Source organism: Monodon monoceros, unplaced genomic scaffold, assembly GCF_005190385.1.
Source record: "Monodon monoceros isolate NGI ecotype Baffin Bay Population unplaced genomic scaffold, NGI_Narwhal_1 Super_Scaffold_20, whole genome shotgun sequence".
NCBI lineage: Eukaryota > Metazoa > Chordata > Mammalia > Artiodactyla > Monodontidae > Monodon > Monodon monoceros.
The window spans coordinates 126,887,163-126,909,960 of NW_021703777.1; positions in this window are offsets into that span (position 1 = coordinate 126,887,163).

The window sequence follows — 22,798 nt, forward strand, 5'->3', positions numbered from 1 at the left end:
CTCAGAATTTAACAAAAAGGTATTTGCTTTTTCTTTTTAGATTTGTAATTATATTGTTCCTTCTGTGAATTTCCTCTCGGATTTTCTAAAACACTACTTCTTTTATACATAGCAGCTATATAGAGATAAAAACTTTTGATGTCTTTTTTCTTTCAACATGTAACAAATATTTATTGAACATCCACCCTGTACCAGTATACTCTGTACTTGATATTGAAATTACTTCATTTAGGGATGTAATTCAGACGTCTAAAATCTAGTTTCTAATAAATAAAATGTCTTAATGACTTAAATCTCATTCTCATAAATAAAATGTTTTAATGGTTTTTTCACTTTTAATATTTAAAGACATACTGGAATTAAAGAGAAAGAGATAGATGACAGACAAATAAATAGATGAGAGAAAGAAAGAAAAGAAAGAAAGAAGGAAAGAAAGAAAAGAAAGGAAGGAAGGAAGGAAGGAAAAGAAAGAAGGAAAGAAAGAAAGACATTAGAAAGATAGTGATATAGAAAGATGTAGATACACATGTAGATAGAGATACACAGATATATACAATTACCTTTAATTCTAATATTTAATTACTTATTTACTTACTTATAGAGTGAAGGAAGTGGCCTAACAGTTTACAGTTTACTGTTTGATTTTGTGTGGTAAAAAGTTTACCAATCCTGTTTTGGCTTAGCATTACGTTCTGTGTACTCATGTTTATCTTTCATAATTACAAAAATATTTTCAAAATATATACATTTTATGCCTGTACACACTGGATAGCAAATATACTACATATAAGGGAGCAAAACAAAATGATACATGGACTGTACCAGAAATGCACACAAATGAAAATATTAAATGAAATCTTTATTAATAGATACAAGCACGAATCATAATAATACAGACTGATGAATTTTTACAAAGTGAATATGCCCATGGAAACAGGAAGCAGAACATCATGGGCATCCCAGAAACATTGTCTCCCATGTTCCTCACCCCACGCCTGTTCCCTGGAAACCTGCCCACTCAATGGAAAACTTCATCCTGACTCTTAAGACCATAGGCAAGTTTTGCTTGTTTTACGATTTATGTGTAAGATTCGTACAGAACATAATCTTTTATGCCTGACTTTTGCTGAACATAATGTTTGGCAAATTCATTTATGATGTTCATATTCATTGCTTTGGCAAATATCAAATAGCTCTACAAAGTAATTATCCCACAGCATATGAATCCGGTTGCTCCACAACCTTTCCCAAACTTGGTATTTTCTTCAGTTCAGTCATTTGGTCGGGTGTGTACTAGTGTCTGTGAAGTTAATGTGAATTTCCCGGGTGACTAACGATATTGAGCCATTTTTCTCTGTTTATTGGCTGTTTGCATCTGTTCCTTTTTATAATGTCTTTTCAAGACTTTTTCCATATTTTCTTTTTTTGTTCTTTTTCCTTCTTTTTTTACCAATGAATTTGTGAAAGTTCTTTATATTTTCTGCATATTTCTTCATTGGATATATAATACAATAGAAATACATTATTTCTCTTTACATTCCAAATTTCTACTCTCTTAATAGTGTGTTGTGAGGTACAGAAGTTTTGATTATCTTCTACTCCAAATTTGTACATTCATTTAACCAGTTCCATTTATTAAATAGACTTTTATTTCTCTGCTGCACATCATGGTCAACCTTGACATATATCAGATGACTGCATTTGATTGCATCTCCTTCTGGATTCTCCATTGTGCTCTGTTGACCTACTTCTCTTTCCTTGAGCTGCTACTACATTATCTTAATTACCGTAGCGTTATAAGAGTTATTGGTTTATCTGGCAGTGTATGACCTCCAACATTACTCTTTCACTTCGATTCCCTTACTGATTCTTGGCCCATTTCATTTCCATGAAATTTTAGAATCAGCTTGTCAATTTTCACATTAAAAAGTCTTTCTGGGGGCTTCCCTGGTGGCGCAGTGGTTGAGAGTCTGCCTGCCGACGCAGGGGACACGGGTTCGTGCCCCGGTCCGGGAAGATCCCACATGCCGCGGAGCGGCTGGGCCCGTGAGCCATGGCCGCTGAGCCTGCACGTCCGGAGCCTGTGCTCCGCAATGGGAGAGGCCACAAAACTGAGAGGGCCACGTACCGCAAAAAAAAAAAAAAAAAAAAAAGTCTTTCTGTTATTCAACTGGGTTTGCAATGAATCTAGAAATAACTTGAGGAGAGTGAACATTTTTTACAGATATCAAGTCTTCCAATATATGGACATGTTATATTCCTCCATTTATTTGAATCTTCTATAAATTATCTCAAGAACAATTTTTTTTGTTATTGAACAGAAATTTGGCAGAGCTCTTGTTAGATATATTCATAGGTATTTGATATATCTTAGTATTAATGTAAACTGTGTTTTTAAACTTTTCAATTTGTTGTTATATAGAGAGAAATACAATTAATATTTCTATATTAATATTGTATCAGCAACCTTGTTAAATCCACGTATTAATTTTTGTTCTTTATATTTGCATATTTTCCATACAAAATCATATTTTATGAAAATAATGGCAATTTTATTTATTAATTTTGAATATGAATGTCTTTTACTTAATCTACTTGTCTTAGGCACTAGGATTTATATACAGTGTTCTTTAGCAAAGTAATGATATATCTTCTTTAGTAGTTTTCCAAGAACTTACTTTTCTTAAGTGTGGATAGAGTCACTATTTGACAGAAGGATGGAATAAAATGTAATTATTCAAAAAAAGGAAATAGAGGATAAGGGAATATTAAAAGGTTGAATAAAGAGAGAGATGACAGGTATTAAGTCAAATGTATTTTAATTACATTAAAGGTCAATGAGTTTGATACTCTACATAAAAACTAGGGCCATCAGCTGGAAAAAAAAAAGAGAAAAATCCAGCAATATTATGCTTGTAAAGACATGCCTTAAGATCACAGAAAATTTGAAAACATATCAAAATCTGTAAGATGTCAGCAAAGGCATGCTTAGAATCAAATTTATACTACATTTCAAAATAGGCATCCTTAAGAGTTTAATATAGTGATCATTTTCACATTTTCCTACCAATGCCAGAACCTTAGAACACGTTACCTCTACATATACCATTCTTACTTTTCACCTTTTAAATTATTCTTGATTTTTATGTTACAAATTTTATAGTTAATAACCACATATATTTGCCGCATGTTTATTTTATCTTTTGTTCTGAACACTTTTCTAATTTTCATATCTCAATGTGACATTATTTTCCGGCAGTTGGACAAGATCTGAACAAATAATTCCCATATATCCTTCATCCATATTCCTCACAGGATAACATATGATCATATTTGATTTATCCTTCTATCTCTCCTTTCATTCCCCCAAACAATTTTAAACTAAGTTATAGGCATGGAAGTTCCTTACCACTAAGCATTTCAGTATGTTTTTCTTTCACAAAGGTGGATGAGGAAATTTTTTTATGTAACCAGGATTTCATCAATTGTCCTAATAATGTTATTTGGAGCTAAAGAAAATTGAGCATTTTTATTTTTGGTCCCAATTAATCTAGAGCAGTTCTTCAGCCCTTGTTTTTCACAATATTTATCTTTTTGTAGACTATGGGCTGGTTATGTTGTAGATTGCACCTTAATTTGTGTTCATCTGATATTTCTTCATTTTTAGAGTTCGGTCAAGCATGTGTGTCACAGGCATACAGAAGTGCTGTATCTCAGTTTATCAAATGCTCTACATACCAGAATCTCTTTCTGTATGTATTTTTTCCTGAGAAGTATGCACATATGTATACAATGTACACATATAAGAATTTTTATAGTAGCAGTATTGGTACTATCCAAGAACTGGAAAACAGCAGAATATGAAGAGTATAATAAATACAGAGCTGTACAGTAAAGCACTGACAATTATATTAGAATAAAATAAATAAGCTACAGCTACATTCTTTTCTGCAACAACATGAATTTCTAAAACAATGCTGAGCTATGTAAGCAAAAGACATATATATATATATACATTCAAACTTACTTCCATTTGTATTTTTTTAAATAGCAAAATTAAACTTTATAGATTTGTGTATAAGGTAAAAAACTAAGCAGTACAGTGAAATAGTTATCTTGAGAGTCAGGACAAAGGTAACCACGTTTAGAATAGGATTGTGGGGACATCTGTTTGCTACCAAAATTCTATTTATTTTCCAGGGAAATGGTTACATGGATGCTCACTGTATAAGTATTTGTTTAGCTATACATATATGCTCTATGTACATGTGTCATTGTGCATGATATTTCATAATAAAAAGTAAAAGTTTCAAAATGTCAATTTGAATAATTTTGAAATGTCTATGAAATCTTGAAAGTGTGAAAACATATAATTATTTTAATTTCAACAGTTATAAAGAAAATTTGTCTTAAAAATATAGTATGAGAGAGGAACTAATTCCCATATTAGGTACAGAATTAAAGTATCTCTATCTTAATAGTTCTGTTTGTAAAGCAAAGTAATAATAACAACACCATTATTTTATTTTTCTTAATAAAAGCATAATAATAAATGATAATTGATTAGAACTTTCCAAATTATGGTGTCAAATAAAAGTATCTATGCTGATGTCCACATATGGTTCTTTTTTTCTTCATCTTTTGGTCCTATACTCCTCAATTTACCTAAAGTAAAACTAGCAGCTTGAAAAATATGGAGAATGGAATGATCAAAAAATGCTTTATACAGAAAGATACTTGTCATATCCTGAATTGGACCCAATTGTGAAATTGCTTTTAGTGACAATATCAAAAGAAAGACTTTTTACCACAATTTTGAAACCATTAAATACATTTAACATAGTCTTTTTCACTCTTTCATTCACTTCGGGTAAAGATATTACAGTTGACCCCTGAACAATGCAGGGGTTAGGGGCGCTGACCCCTGAGCAGTCAAAAATCTAAGTATAACCTTACAGTTGTCCCTCTGTATTCACGGTTCCACATCCACGGATTCAACCAATCACGACTGGACTGTGCAGTATGGTAGAATTTACTATTGAAAAATTCTCAGTATAAGTGGACCTGTGCAGTTCAAGGATCATGTTGTTCAAGGGTCAACTGTATTTCTAAATATCTGATAATGATTCAAGAACAAAGATGTAAGGCAACCCCTATTTTGCAATAATCAATTGACATTTAGTAAACAGACATTTTGTAACAAAATATTGTTAGATAAATTAATTACCAAAGTAATGAGTTAGAAAAAAGCATAACATTTACTGAATTGTCCCAGATCTTATTTGCTAGATCTACATTCTACTTCAAGCTATTTATGTGGAAACTTCCATTGTAATTAGCAATAGTTACAGATGAGTATATAATGGGAGAATTTAGCCTTTGATTTCTCCAAACACTGCACTTATAAGGAAAGCTTCTCACAATCAAAATGAAGCTCATTATCTATTTAGAGTAACAAATTGAACCAAGCCCCAGATCCCCTTTGGTTGAACTTATAAATTGTTTTCCTTCCTAAGACTGCTTCATCACTGTAAGTTATAATCTCAAATGGAACATCAATAAATCCTTCACAGTAAACAAAAATATAAGAGTAGGAAAAATTCCACACTATAAAGAGTGTGGTTTTATTATACTTTATTTTTACAATCAAGACTTTTTTAAAAGACATTTATTCTAGGTTCCATTTTTACTTTGTACATGTAAAAACAATAATGCATTTTCCAGTTCACCATACCTGTTGATGACTTTACAAAGAATCATAAATCAAGAGCACTGCTGGAGGAGACGCAAATTATATTAACACTGTCATATCATTATCTTTACGTTCATAACTTGACTGTTTTGAGCACATTATTTCCACTTTATTACATAGTCTGAAGAGTCAGATTCTAAGAAACTGAACATAAGTCTCTGAATCCCTGTTTTCTCTTCTTTTATGTAGGGTAAGAAGGGATTTAACAACCTTAACTCTAAATAGAATGTGTATTCTGAATTATTTTGTGGCTTAATTAGACTAGCTTCTAGCAGGGGACATGGGTTCCATCACTGGTCCGGGAAGATCCCACATGCTGCGGAGCAAGTAAGCCTGTGCGCCACAACTACTGAAGCCTGCGTGCCTAGAGCCCGTGCTCCGTATCAAGAGAAGCCACCACAATGAGAAGCCCGTGCGCCGCAACCAAGAGCAGGCCCTCACTCTCTGCAACTAGAGAAAGCCTGTGTGCAGCAACGAAGACCCAACGCAGCCAAAAATCAACCAATCAATCAATCAATTTATTAAAAAAAAAAAAGAAACTCTTCAAACAAAAATCAATATGAGAATGTTTGATGACTGTCATGAGTTTCCAACAGGTTAAAAACAGCAGTCGTATTTATCCTTCTTAAAATAAATTGCTTTTATTTTAAAACCGTTTTGGATCAGACACTAGGCTGCATTCTGCTAGCTGCCAGGAATACATATCAAACATGCTTTAAGAATATTAAATTCTAGTTTTGTTAATTAAGGTTTGTGTTTACCAAGACTCACTTCCTATTTAGTTCCTTGCTGTTATGTTATATTGCTAAAAAGTTTAATGGAATTATTAAAGGACACTCTAAGTTTGTTTCTGGAAAAAAAAAAGTCTAATGAATGTCAAAAGTCTTGGCATAAATCTAGTACTCAAACGATTCTATTTATCATACAACTGAAGCTCAACTGGGAGAGTGAAAATAATTCAGAAGACAGAAATTTGATTCAAATAATGTTAAAGTTTTGTTGTCAACTCATTGGTGCCTCTGCAGATAGAATTAAGGAAGACTGATAGTAACAGAGTATACGTTCGCCTAGTCTATTATTCCTAACTAGAGTAGACAGACATTCACTGTTATCTCAACTGATAGAATTTGCTTTAATAAAAATGAATATAGATATTTTTAATACAGATGGTTAAGATGAGGGGAGACTGACAAATTTAAGTATCTACTATACTTCTCATTACATGGGGGAAAAATGACACATAATGCTTCAAGTCAGTTAATCTTCCAGATGAAAAACAAAGTTTGTAAGCTTCCAACATATAGACACAACATAAAAATATGAAAAAGACATGTCTTACCCATAAGCATTTCTAATCTATATCTATATACACAGACATCAAATAAATTCACTTTTTAATGTACTACCTGAGGATAAAAAAGATTTTCTATTCTTAACATTATAATATAAATCTGAAATGTTTTATCAAAATTTAAATATTACTTTCAAACATAAAAGTTGACTTTTGAGATAATTTATTTTTTCCTTACATTATTATAGCATATAGCATGAATAAATAAACAGTGAATTTAATTTGTACAAAAATGGAAAACAGAATGATAATATGAACAAAGTAAAACAAAGCAATAGTCCTCCAATTGAGTGATTCCACTCGTAAAAGCCAGGTGGAGGAAGTAATTTAAAAGGTGAATAAAAGAATCTATTGAAAAATATAGTAACTAAAATAACAAAATTGGATATCAAATTAAGTTTTTACCCATGGTATAAATAAAACATGATACACCAGTTTATGGAATATCATGTACCGTTTTAGAATTACAGCTGTGAAAACTAACAAAAAAGAAGCAATTCTAAATATAATTATAAGTACGGTAAATTAAATTCAATGTGTACATAATTAATGTAGTTAGAAACATAAAGCTGATTACATTAACTCCAAGTAGAGAGGGTTGTCCTTTGGTTTTGATTAAGTAACCTTGAGGAATTTACAGGTTTAGATTTTGGTTTGCTTACATAGGGCCTCATGACATTAGAGGCACCTCAGTCTAAAACCCTCTTTAATTAATTTAACACATGTAAAGTAGTTTTAAGATTGCTAAACTTAACTGCTCTGAGAAAGAAATATATAAATTTGAATCTAGTGTTTGTAATTTATAATTCTTACTAGTAGCTCAGTTGAGCCAGTGCTTCTGTCTCCCTGACTCTCCTTGTTTTATGGATCAGTTAGCCTGTGATTACAACAAAAGAACATGTACGGTTGTAAAAAGAACATGTACATCTTCTAGTTCAAAAGAACATGTACCATTTTTGTTTGGCTAGGTTTTTTGTTACCGGTTTATTTGTTTCAGCTTGGGATTGAAACCCTTTTCAGCTCACTACATCCTGAGCAGAAGCTGGAATTCCAGAAGTTTATGCAAACACTTCTAATAAATTCCTGTACTGTTTACCTCAGATTCCCTTAAGTATCTCTTAAATTAGAATTCTCTAATAAAGTCCTTAAAAAAGGATTTTTTAAATGCAGAATATGAAATTTATTTTGACATGAAAAATGACACAAGAGAATAATAGGTTTAAAATTTATAACAACTAGATAAAGTTACCTGGTAATAGAATGAGTACAGAAATTGGAAATCTTTAGATATATAAGGAGAAGGGTAATTAAGTGGTATAAGTTAGGCTTAAATGTGCACTGAAACATGTGGTATCAAGCGAGGTTACAATTTAGGGATTTGGCTAATAAAGAAGGGATCAGATTAAATCAAAGAACTGATAAGTACTTGGGAAAAAGTCAGGTTCACAGCTTTGAAGCTAATCACTGGGATATGGCCTTGAATGGACCACTAAATGTATAAAATTCTCTAACTCTTTTTACAGTAGTTCTTCATTACAGTAGTTCTAACTCAATTACAGTAGTAATTCACATAGCAACTCTCATTGATATTATTCTAATTTCACAAACAAATGAAGCATAGTTAGTTAACTGGCCTGAAACAATCTTGTTATAGAACTTGTGCCCTGCACTACCAAATTCTGAAGAATATATTTTGGGTATATTGTAAATGTTTTTTGTTTGTTTGTTTGCGGTATGCGGGCCTCTCACTGTTGTGGCCTCACCCGTTGCGGAGCACAGGCTCCGGACGCGCAGGCTCAGCGGCCGCGGCTCACGGGCCCAGCCGTTCCGCGGCATGTGGGATCTTCCTGGACCGGGTCACGAACCTGTGTCCCCTGCATCGGCAGGCGGACTCTCAACAACTGCGCCACCAGGGAAGCCCTAGAATATATCCTTATTCTTCCTTCCTTCCTCCCTCCCTCCCTTTCTTTCCTTCCTTCCTTCTTCCTTCCTTCCTTCCTTCCTTCTTTCCTTCCTTCCTTCCTTCCTTCCTTCCTTCCTTCCTTCCTTCCTTCCTCCCTCCCTCCCTCCCTCCCTCCCTCCCTTTCTCTTTCTTTTTCTTTCAAAAATACGTAACTGGCACAACATCTCTAAGCCAATCCAAAAGTTTGTTTTTGTTTTCACAAAAGGGTCAGAACCTGAACTTCAATGAACCAGGTCAACTTTGAGCACGGTCATTTTGGTAGTAACCAAATGGGTGGAAAACAGTGAATATTTATTAAAGTTAAATATTCCCTTAGCCTATTTGAGAGGGCCTCAGTATTAAATTTAATTCAAAACTAATATAATATGTTTTTGTTCCCACATCCCAGTTTATGGACTAAAATTCAAAATGTAGCAACATTTTCATTTGCCCAAAATAATTTGTGATTTCTGAAGTATTCCCAGATACTTTCCATGAGCTACTACTACATACCTGCTGGAGAAGTCATTTCATAGTAAGTTTGCATATTATTTTAAGTGTCTATATGTCAACTAAGGAATATTTTTATGAGTATTTATTTTTGCATAGCACACTGAGGGCTAACTTACTTTTGAAACGTTTGTTGTGTGTCTACACCACATTTACTGCTGGCATATCTACAGGCAGCAATTCATTTAATTTTTTTACAAAGCCTTGATTTGTCATGTTAGTTCGTGCTGAATGTCCCCACCTGCCCTCCTCATCTTTCTTTCTGCTTTATATTTCAAGGACATCACTATGCCTTACAAAATTTTAAATGCACTATTGAGTTATTGCTCTAAATAATCTCTTCTCTTTAAAATAACTTATCCATAAGTACCAAAATGAAAATGTGCCCTTTATAAAATTATCTGATTATATTTAAAAAGGACAAAAAATTAACTCTTCATCTTCTAGACTATAAAAATATGACTAAAACATTAAGAAACTTTTTATCAACTTCCATTAATGTAGTAGTTTTCTTTTTGATAATGAGTAAAATATAATCTTTCTGTTAAAAAGAGGTGTGTGAGAAAGCATACACTACCAAATGTAAGGTAGATCGCTAGTGGGAAGCAGCTGATAGCACAGGGAGATCAGCTCGGTGCTTTGTGACTGCCTGGAGGGGTGGGATAGGGAGGGAGGGAGGGAGGGAGACACAAGAGGGAAGAGATATGGGAACATATGTATATGTATAACTGATTCACTTTGTTATAAAGCAGAAACTAACACACCATTGTAAAGCAATTATACTCCAATAAAGATGTAAAAAAAAAAAAGAAAGCATGTATATGCATGAGTAATAACATAAAAATTATACTTCTGAATAACAGTATTACTTTGAGAAACGATTGAAAGAATAAATGGAGCCTGTTTTGTACTTGTCAGCTGCTGAGTGTACTAGGAATCTATCAAGACACACTCACTAATTTTAAAGTCAAATTGAAGAATCTTTTCAAATTACCATGAATTTAAAAACTCTATAGAAGTAGTTCTTCTGTATTTAGTCCAGCTAAGAAAAGCACAATATTCCTTGAGACACAGTACAAGAAACCATGATTCAATTAATAACTCTGGAAAAGTGTGTGATATCTTAATAGAACTACTTCATTAATACTTATAAACATTAACATACAGAAACATCACAAACACACAAATCTGATACAAACAATAGGGTCTGAGTTTTTTCCAGCAACTTTGTTTCATTTATGTTAATGCTAAGTGCCTTTTTACACGTCATAGCTGAAATATCCTACAAGCTAAATTACTGCGAATTTCAAAACTCAATCCATTAAAGATTTGTAAAGTTTACAAGGACACATGAAAGGATTTTAAGGCTAAAATCTAATTGTGGTTATGTAGTACTTAATATCATGGAATAACATTCTTCCTAAAATTGATACAGAAAGCAGGAACATTTGGCTTATACAATTTTTATAATCATTATGTCTCTAAGTACTAGTGGTTTTTATGTTTATTTTTTCCCCTGCTTCAGTCATGAGTAAACTATTTACTTTGATGCTTATCAGACAGAAAGTGGGGCCATATAAATCATTGCCTAAACTCCACACTTCTGTGATTGAAAGGAGCCACAAATGTCTAATTTGTTAAACTTACATTCTTTTTAAAACAATTTAAAAAGCTGCAGCCAGACACAGTTAAAGGTAATTTAAAAAATAAGAGTATTCTTATTAAGGATTAAAAATAAGATCTGCAGAATAGTTATTCATGATATACATTAAATATGTTTATGGTGAAAATATAATTTATCATCCAATTAGGGGTGATTTTGACAGTGCAACAGGATATTAATGATTATACCAACAAATGCTCTTTACTACAGCACTGTCTTGGACAATAAGGATGTATGGTCAATCCACAAATTTCAGTTTTTTTACTCATATCTGCCTCTAATATTTATCACTATCATTGATATTTTTCTGCAAAATGCTTTTTTATAAAATTGACCTATTTTGCTATTTTTATAAAATTAGCAGAATTTTTCCTATATATTTTATAGTTAATACACTTAGAATTTTTTATCTCTTTATTTGACAATTCTCCATATACATAAAATTTTAAAATGAGAAATACTGGCTCTACAGATGCTGACGGTACTGGTGAGCTCAGCTGCAATTCTGTTTAATTGTATATTCCCAATTCTAGTTTTTCCCCTATTAAAATATACAAATATGTAAGCCTGAATATTTTTATAAGTAATTTTGGTTTCCACTCTCACTACTTCTACAAATACAAGACAAAACGCACTAAATAGTCTGTTTCTTTTTTGTGTTATTTTGAGTGCTTCCCCAAACTGAGATTCTATATAATTATAGGCTTTCCCATTTTCATTTTATTTCAGAAAAAAAGTAAGAATATCCCATTTAAATAAGAATCAAATCCAAAAATTTCTAACTCAATTTGAGGTATTCCAAATCACAATTCTAGAATTTCAAAATTTAATCCACATACAAACTCTTCTCTGATTTAATTACTCAGTTACTAAACTGAGTAAACTAAACTTTACTTCTTAGCTTGCTTTTGTTGGGATAAATGTTATTGTCCTTTGATTTACAAGCTTTATTTTAAATAACTTCAATTTGACAAGCTGAAGTTTTTGAAGCTTCATTTATTAAATAATTTGATAAAGTATTTCTTAGACCTGATTTTAACAAGATATAACACAATTTAGAAAACTCATTAACCAACCAAACAAAAAAAAAGTGTAATAGCATTGTAGAAAACTTAGGTTGATTTACCAAGTAATCCTTTAAATGCACAAATATTTTTTAAATCAAATTGACTCATGATAGCAAATATAGAAATTGTATGCTGTTAAATAGAATACTTAAAAAAATAAATATCAGTATTTTTAAAATGTTAGTTTGGTACTTCAACAGTGAAGACAAAAATAATTGTGAACTTGTCAAGGACAACTTGTATTTCAATTAGTATAATATTGCCACTCTTTTTTTCGTTGTAATAATACATTATGTACATAACACAACTAATTCCAAGTGCATTTATTTGTTGCAAGTTTCTTAATGTGGTAGGAGCATTGCTTTTATTAAAATAGCATGTGCCACCAAAGTTGAGTTACTATGTTAAGCATCTAATAACATTGATATAATTTAACGTAAGTTTTCCTTACTAGTGGAGCCCACACATTATGAGATATTACTGTAGATTTTGTACATTCACAAACATATTGGGAAACAATAATGAGAAAGATTAATTTAGGAGAGAAACCCTTTGATGTAAACTATACTCCTCTCTCTGCTTTCACCTCCAAATGACAGATCAGAAATCAAGAGTCCGTATAATTAAAACATTCATCTCAAATTCAGCCATTTTGAGTCCCCAAATTGCAGTTTCTCCTAAGAAAATATTTTCTCAGCAACTTTTATCCTTATTATTTTCCAACCTTTAGCTCCTGCCCCATCAGATTAGATATTTTCCTTGATCTTCATATTATCATTTCTCTCAAGACCACTAACAACTCCTGGAAATGATTGACGCAAAAACTGACTTGAACAGGGACTTCCGTAAAGCCCTTTGATGTGGGCAGAGGAGCATCTTCTGTCAGCTTCTAAAATTCTTGGGGGGCTTCCCTGGTGGCGCAGTGGTTGAGAATCTGTCTGCCAATGCAGGAGACACGGGTTCGTGCCCCGGTCCAGGAAGATCCCACATGCCGCGGAGCAACTGGGTCCGTGAGCCACAATTACTGAGCCTGTGCGTCTGGAGCCTGTGCTCCGCAAGAGAGGACGCGATAGTGAGAGGCCCGCGCACTGCGATGAAGAGTGGCCCCCACTAGCCGCAACTAGAGAAAGCCCTCGCACAGAAACGAAGACCCAACACAGCCATAAATAAATAAAATTAAAACTCTTGGGCGGCAACTGACTTGGATTTTCATGGTCTAAGATAAATATAAACACGTAATTGTCTAGGTCAAGAAAGTTATCTGCGTTTTATTCTGGTGAGTTAGAAGATTTAGCTGTCCCATGTCTCAGGACACTGAAGTGGCACCAGAAGTTTAGGTAGGGGGTTGAGAACCGGCCAGTAGACGGTGGTCAGCTTTCAATAGCCCCACGGTATCTGTAAGGAAGACATCTGAACTAGGTAATTGACATAATAAGAATACCCATGTAGTATGTAGTCTCCAGCCTAAAGAATAAAAATACCCTGAGCTGGCATGTTGGGGTTCTTCACGCTGAAGTACCTGTTAAGATCAATTAATTTTGAGTGCAATTCCATGAGGAGTCAGTACTCTATTAAGATCCTGCAGACTCATTATTACTTTTCATCTTATTTATTCTTTGCCTTTCTTGTTTGTTGTTTCAATAATAAACTGAGTTTAAAGCAATCTTTAGTTGTAGTGGTCACTTGTGTGATACTTAAATATAGACCACACTCTTATATGAATCTTCCAGGACTTATTATGCGGTTATGTCCTGATAAACTCATTGTAAGTTGAAAATATCATAAGTCAAAAATACATGTAATACACCTAACCTGTCTTAAACGTGCTCAGAACACTTATATTAGCCTACAGCTAGGGAAACATCATCTAATACAAAGCCTATTTTATAATATTGTGCTGAATATCTCACGTAATTTATTGAATACTGTACTGAAAGTGAAAACAGAATGGTTGTATGGGTACAGGATGGTTGTAAGTGTATTGGTGTTTTACCCTCATGATCTTTGGTTAACTGGGAGTTTCAGCTTGTTGCCAGTGCCCAACATCATGAGAGAGCATCTTATGCAAATCAGTAGTCCCCAAAGGATCAAAATTCAAAATTTGAAGTACAGTTTCTACTGAATGCCTACTGCTTTCACACCATCATAAAGTCAAAAAATCTTAAGTTGAACCATTGTAGATCATAAATATATATGCTTGGCTCTTTCGACTATGACTTGAAGACTTTGAGGTCAGAAGAGATGCATTACTGAGTTTGTTAGACTTGTCTTTAGTGGCAGAATTATCTATTGCTGCTACTGAAGAGTGGAAAACATGTATACTGGAGTCATCCCCATTTTAAATTCTTGTTGTTCTATTAACTGTATCTTTAGGTAATCCTCTCTGATCTTCTTCCTCATTAAGGGTTTAACTTTCTCCTCCTCAACTACAACTAATATCTTTAGCCCTTACTAAAATAAAGTTTTAAATAAGAGATAAATACATATAGAATATTCATAAATCGTAAGTGCACAGATAAATGAATTTCACAAAATGTAAGACGCGCCCAGATTACAAATAGAAAATTAGTAGAATTGCAGAAGTCCCCTTTTCTTCATCTCCCAGATATGTTTGCCCCAAATGCTATCAATTGCTCTTCTGACTTTTACCAGAAGAGCCTGGTTATGAACATTATGTAAATAGATTCATGTATACACTTTCCTGTTACTGTATCCAGAAAAGGAGAAAATGCATGTAAATATAAATCATCCCACAAACATGCAAGCACTTGAAAAGCATTATAACTGATGTAATTAAATGCAACAGGTTTTTCTGTGAAGTGATGGGATATTTGCATATTTGGGGATATTTAGTAACTCGTACAAACAAGATAAAAGGAGATGAAAATTCATGTGAGTTAATTTATTAGATAATCTTATATAAATGAGGCTTATAAGCACTTACTGTATTTTCATGTTTTTCTTTTAAATAAACCATCCATTATTAGATTTATTAACATTCTCCAAATGTATTATAGAACTTAGAAAGGAAGTGTGGAACTGTATATTACATATAGTTTTTCAAAAGGCCTTTGTAAGACCTTTAGTTGTTAATAAAAATAGTTACAGAAAGTCTTATTTTGGAAATTATAAAGCAAAAAATCATGGTATTGACATTGTAAATGACTTTTAAAGGGCAGAAAACTTAATATCCCTCTTAGAGTCTATGGTTCACATTACAAAACATCAAGGAAATGACCAAGTTAACCTTGGTTCTCAAGGTCTCTGTGTTTGTTTTTATTTTCCCTTCTTCTTTCACATTATACTTGAGTTCAAACAATAAGTTTCATAGAGCAACACGATAGGGTACATATCCTCAATTTAATACATTTAGAAGTCATTACTAATAGTTTTTTCCTTGTTCTGAAAATGTTGAGATAACCCCAAAAGCTATGGGGTTATAAAGATGATTTATTTTTCTATGTCTCAATTTGTCTGATTATAAGGTGAGAACAATACATCCCATCTACTTTGGTCTTTGGGATTTTAGGACTTAATGAGTGCAAAAAGTTTCTAAGGACTTTACAAGAAAGCAGGCATACAAATAGTATTAATGGCATGTCTGACAGATAGCAATGGGAAATATGTGAAACATTATTTCCAAATATCAAAAAGTCAAAACATACATTTTTATCAGCTTTTAGCACTACCTCTAAGAAAATCAAAGACCCTTCTCTTTTGTGTAATAATATTTGAAAGCTGTTTAGCTCAAATTTTTTTTAAATGCCTAAATAATGGAAAAAGGTTTGTAGCATTAAAATATAAAAGTTTAATGCGGACCTATAGAAATAATGTCAGATAACACGGTAAATAATGCTTAAAAAAAAACCCTGCAAAACTCTTTTTGACACAAGATGAAAATGGAATAGATATGTCTGTTATTTATAAAAACTGGTGTCATTTTAGAAGTAGGGAAAGTAGCTGGATAAGTACACAAATGGTCTTTTGTTCTATCTATATTCTTTAAGAAGAATTGTTATCTTCAAAATAGAAAGAACAAAAGAAAATATACAGAGCATATCCCAGGTCAAGAAATCATGCTGCCCTGAATGAAAGACCTAAATAGACATTTCTCCAAAGAAGATATACAGATGGCCAACAAACACATGAAAAAAAGCTCATCATCACTAACTCTTAGAGAAATGCAAACCAAAACTACAATGAGATATCACCTCACACCGGTCAGAATGGCCATCACCACAAAATCTACAAACAATAAATGCTGGAGAGGGTGTGGAGAAAAGGGAACTCTCTTGCACTATTGGTGGGAATGTAAATTGATACAACCACTATGGAGAAGAATATGGAGTTTCCTTAAAAAACTAAAAATAGGACTACCCTATGACCCAGCAATCCCACTACTGGGCATATACCCTGAGAAAACCATAATTCAAAAAGACACAAGCACCCAATGTTCATTGCAGCACTACTTACAATAGCCAGGATATGGAAGCAACCTAAATGTCCATCAACAGAGGAATGATAAGATGTGGTACATGTATACAGTGGAATATTAGTCAGTCATAAAAAAGAATGAAATTGGGTCATTTGTAGAGACATGGATGGACCTAGAAACTGTCATACAGAGTGAAGTAAGTCAGAGAGAGAAAAACAAATATCGTATATTAATGCATATATGTGGAATCTGAAAAAAATTGTATAGATGATCTTATTTACAAAGCAGAAATAGAGACAAAGACATAGAACAAAAACGTATGGATACCAAGGGGGAAGGGTGGTGGTGGGATGAATTGGGATTGACATGTGTACCTATTTTTTTTTTTTTTTTTTTTGCGGTACGCGGGCCTCTCACTGTTGTGGCCTCTCCCGTTACGGAGCACAGGCTCCGGACGCGCAGGTTCAGTGGCCATGGCTCACAGGCCCAGCCGCTCCGCGGTGTGTGGGATCTTCCCGGACCGGGGCACAAACCCGTGTCCTCTGCATCGGCAGGCGGACTCTCAACCACTGTGCCACCAGGGAAGCCCTGTATACACTATTGATACTACGTATAAAGTAGACAACTAATGAAAACCTACTGTATATAGCATAGGGAACTCTACTCAATGCTCTGTGGTGAGCTAAATGGGAAGGAAATCCAAAAAATAGGGGATATATGGATACGTAGAGCTGATCCACTTTGCTGTACAGTAGAAACTAACACAATACTGTAAAGTGACTACACTCCAATAAAATTTTTTTTTAAATCTATATAGGTCTGAGGGAGTAACAGGAACCATTGGTGGCTCCCTCCAAACCAGCTCTGATAGTCTTTAAGCAATAATGGGCAAAGAAAGACTTCTTTGAAAACTGCAAATAGGCAAATGCTCCAAACTGTAAAGAAGAATACTCTGATTTTGTTTTAGATAGAATACCAAGAGGGTGACTTTTAATTTCTTGTAAGAGAATTAAACTCTTAAGAAGTTATAGGCCTTTTTGGAACTGGAATATACCCTAGAGTCCACCTGTCTAAACATAATTATTTTACAGATTATAAAATCAAAGTGCAGAAATTTTAGTGATTTTCTACAGCCTTTGCCAAATGACACTATGTTATTGTACTGGAAAATTGAGCAAGCCATGTAACTTTCCCTTGCCTCAGTTTCTTCATCTATAAAATGGAATTAAACATGACTGATGCTAAAAATAGATAAATAAATAAACAAGACTGAAGCTTAAAATATCTAGCCTCAACTCCGAAATTTATGCATCCCAGGCCAAAATTTTAGATTCTCTTTACACCTGTAAAAACTAAGCCTGTATGTATCTATATGACTTAAGTATCATTCATCTGTTTATTATGTCATTTTCACTTTTATATATGCACATAGAGAAAACCATATAGAGAGTGTGGATTTCGTTCTGTAGCCCACATGCTCTTTTTATGACTTTTCACATGGAAACACAAAGCCTTTCATGCTTCTTTTCCCTGGAGCAATGATAACCCAAGGCCCTTTTGTCCTTCCATTACATACTTATTTTACTAAAGTTTCCTCTTCCTCTAAAATCTGCTGAGTCCCTTCCCAATTCTCTTTGCTTGAACTTTTATTTCTTGTTTTACTCCTCTGGTGGTCTTGACATCTTTCTTTAAAACACTCTGCTAAAGAAGTTGCAAGCAGTTGCCATTAACGTTTATTATACTTAAACAGGGTGTCTGACAGGAATGCTAGCTGATTTTCTCACTGGGTTCCTGAAAACGCCTGAGATCTACTACTACATAATCTTGCATCTCATAAGAATAGAAGATGTGGTAGTAATTGACGGGGGGTGGGGAGGGAGGTTTGGGAGGTAGGAAGACACTAGAGCAGTGAATTTTTAACCATAGAATCACCAGGTGATCTTTAATAAAATAAGTGAACAAGCCGCTCCCCATACCAATTAAATCAGAATCTCTGGAGATGGGGCCCTGGCATCCATATCTTTCAAGAGCTCTGCAGAAGATTCCACTATGCAGTCAAGATCAAGAACTACTGTTTATATTGTATAGAGTACAGTATCTGTATCTCAAGCCCAGGATGTCTGGAGGCAAGCATAAAAGCAGCAGTGATGTAGCTGGTATAACTGTACTTTTCAAGGTATACTGTACTGTAAGATTAAAAATGTTTTCTTTAAAAAAAAGAAAAGAACTACTGTTTAGAGCAAATATCCCTTAAGACTTTTTAGCTCCTTCAAGGCAGGAAGGGTTAGAAACTGAGTGTCTCCAGGACTTGGTGGAAGTCACTGTTACATATGAGGAGACGCCGGCCAGACACGAGGAAAATCACAGCCATCCAGTTGGAGTCTACCAATAGCACAGCTCATACACAAGCAATAGTAACAGCCGATTTACAAAGCACTGGATTGAAAAGGAAGACAATTTATTTCCAGCAAGCAAACCAGCAGGAATGATCTCTTACTTCTAACATTTTAACTCCCTTGTAAGCTAGGCAAGAAATCTCAAAAATAAATCATAATTGAAAACAAAAATCAAACATGAGATACAGCACACTGCCTGAACAACGTTGCTAGTCTTTAAGAATTGTGACAAGACAATGTACTTTTTGTGATTAGAATATTATATTGTAAAATCAAAATGCTAGAGTGGTTTTATATTTAGTTGCTTCCCCAATTAAATTATCATTTTCTGTTTATAAATAAATATCTCTTCTCCATTACTTCAGAGAGTTTTATTGGATAGAACCACTCTGGATAGTAATGATTACTTTAAGTATCCCCAGTGGGTCTCCAAGTGAGTATTAATTATGTCACACAATCTATATTATAAGCCCAACTAGTTGGAACATGAAAGGTGAAAATATATCCAGATTTTGTGTGATTATTTAATAAACCAATAGGTAAAGTTAATTTTGTTTAAATAGTTTCTTTCTGGAGAATTTGTTGTTTACTTAATTGCTGACCATTTCTGAATGGTTTTCTCAAGTCCTTTTTAGAAAACCTCCAATAAATATCATGTATTTATTCAAACACAACAAGAAAACTGCATCATCTTCACTGAAAAGGTGGGCTACTAAACTGAAAAGGACATATACATAGCTCTCATTTGACCAACTTTTCATTTAATAAAATTCAGAACATCCATGTTCACAAAGCTCTTTTAAGTACGGGTTGTCGGCAGGAGTATGCAAAGAGTTTTACTTAACAGAACCATATATTTTGAAATATTTGCTAAAATATGTTTCTCTGTGCATTGAAACATCTTTGGAAACACTTGTCTATGTTAAGCTGCAAACCTTTATTGCTTCCGTACAGACCTCCCCTTATTCCATTGTAGTCTCTGTTGAAGCTTACAGAATTGTAAGAAATTATAAATCATATACATCTTGAAACAGATAATTTGATATTATTCAGTGATCTCATCTTTATTGCTTTACATCATCACCTATTTTCATCCCCATCTAATCTTAAGCAGCTGGAAGCTTTTAAACCATCTCTTTTACTATGTATTTGTGAAATATATATAAAGCATTAGACAGAGCTCAGTATAAAATATTGTTGTCTAGAAACAAGAGGGCAATATTTGTGAGAAAATAAGCTTTTAAACCACTTCATTTTTAGTTCTACAATGTGGGAGACTGGAGCAAACGAGTAATAAAAGGCAAAACAATTGAGTCTCCTAGGGTACTAAATTAAGAATTTATAGTCTGAATGATGTCTCTGTAACCTCGTTCAATTTTCTATTATTGCAGATCTTAAATAAACAATTATGAACACAGATGACATAGCAATTTTCACTTATAAATCTGCAAGGGTGATAAATATGCAAAATTCACTTTGATAGTAACGTTAATTTGTCTAATGTTCTCAAAACAAATAAAAATAATGATATTTAAAGACAGCAACATTTTGAGCAAACGAAACTGGTTAGAAGAGCTAATATGATATATTTTTATTTTAGAACAGATGGGGCATTTACTACTTTAAATCAGTTCGTAACTGCAGACATTCATATAAATAAACATTACAAATGCTTTGAGAAATAGGTGATGCTTCTGGAGTTAAAATATAAATAACTATAAAACAAAAGGGATTAGAATTTAATATTTTTGCAATGATACATAGTAAAAACGGCTTTGTGTAATGGGTGAGCCAATGTTTCCCTTAGCAAAAGAACTTCAGTGTCGCTATGCTTCTTAAAGAACCAGCCTTAAAATCTATATAAATTATATCTACCTAAATTAAATCAGAATAATGGACTGGAGTAATATATCTACATTATGTAACACAGCAATGATTGCAGAGGTAGATTTTCTGTTCTATGTGGTGTGTTCTTTTTTTATCCCACCAATAAAAAACATCAGCTTCAACTAATATGCTACATCAACTTGTTCGCTTAAGGAATCAGAGAAATTTGGGGAAAATAATTAGTTCCCTGAAATAGATTAATCTACTAGTCTTTAGTTGCTTTTTTCAGTTTTGATTATATCCAGAAGTAAGATGCCTTTTACTTTTTAATGGAACCTCTATTTGAGCAAAACCCAAGCACTGTTTGTGTTAAAATATGTTCTTCTGTCTAATATGGTAGATTATATTCTTCATATGGGAAATCATATTAAAAGAAAATATATTACTCTTGCGTTAGTGTATGCTACTAAGAAATAAATATAGGTTAAAAAGGTAAAAAAGTCACAAATATTTCAGTGCATTTTTATGATATTCCTTTGGTGAATAATTATGACTTAAAATAACAAACAGATTTTTTTCCCCAGTGTTTGATATGTTTGACATGTATTTATTTCTGAGGACATCAATAGAATATAAAGCAAAATCTTAAGTATAAGAAATGAAATACCTAAAATAAAAGGAAGATGTATTTTATTGTTCATGTTGGAATTGAATTGGAACAATTAGAATGTTTTTGTACAAATTGGCACTAACTTAAAACTGAGATTCAGCTCATTTTTCCAATTTAAAGAATGGATAGTAGATTAAAACTTAGAATCTGTACTAATAAACACACTCCTCTACGTATTAGATGCATCTTAATTTTAAAAAGTAATAACTTAGAACACCAAATATTTTAAGGGTGGTAAGTACATATACAAAATCAAATATTTTAATATTTTATCTAGTTAATAATTTATCGTATACAAATAAGCAATCAATAAGGTTAGAGACATTGATGAATTTAATTTTCTTTTGAATCATACTATTTAGTGAATCAAATATTATGGTCATTTTATAAAATATAGCATATAAAAAAGCTATGTTAGATATATTCCTTTTACTACAAAAAGTTATTTTAATCATTAAATAACTTTTAAAATGGAGGCAAAAATATTGGTAAATTGAGGTTTCTACATGAAATGCCTCATCTTTTTAGTATCCAATTCAATTCACAAATAAGCCATTATTCTGCCTAAAGAGACTAAAAAGTCTTTATAAATTAGCCAGTAAGTTACTATTAGGAAATATAGGCTCTGAACTTTCTCAAGGAGAAATGTTCTTAGCCTGGAAACTTCACCTTCTACAAACATGTTATTAAATTTTAGTTCACAGAACAGAAACCCCCAAATTTATTTTCAAAGCCTGCAAAGAAAGATAAGGCAAGGTCAGCTCTGTAACTCTCTAGTCCTAATATATTTAAAGCAGTCTGCAATATTGTAAACTTAGCTTAGATATTAAATGTTCTCCTATCTCAAGAATGGAATCCAAGGTATGTGTGTAGGAGAAAGAAAAATGGGATAATACACTAGAACGTGCTTTGCTTCATTTATATTATTGTATTTCTATATACATCAGTATAAAAACATATTCCAATGACTTACACTTTAAAAATTCAATAATTCAAAACTATATTTTAAATAGAGTGCAAGTACAACATTTAGGTAATGAGATTTTTAAAGTTTAAATTTAAGTGTAGAATATAGTTAGAAAGAGAGTATATTAAATGTCAGGTTTTTCATATTATTTTTGAAAGTTTTTTTTAGGCCTTCATCTTTCATGTCAGTAAAGACATGACTCTGAGTCCTTTGTTAGG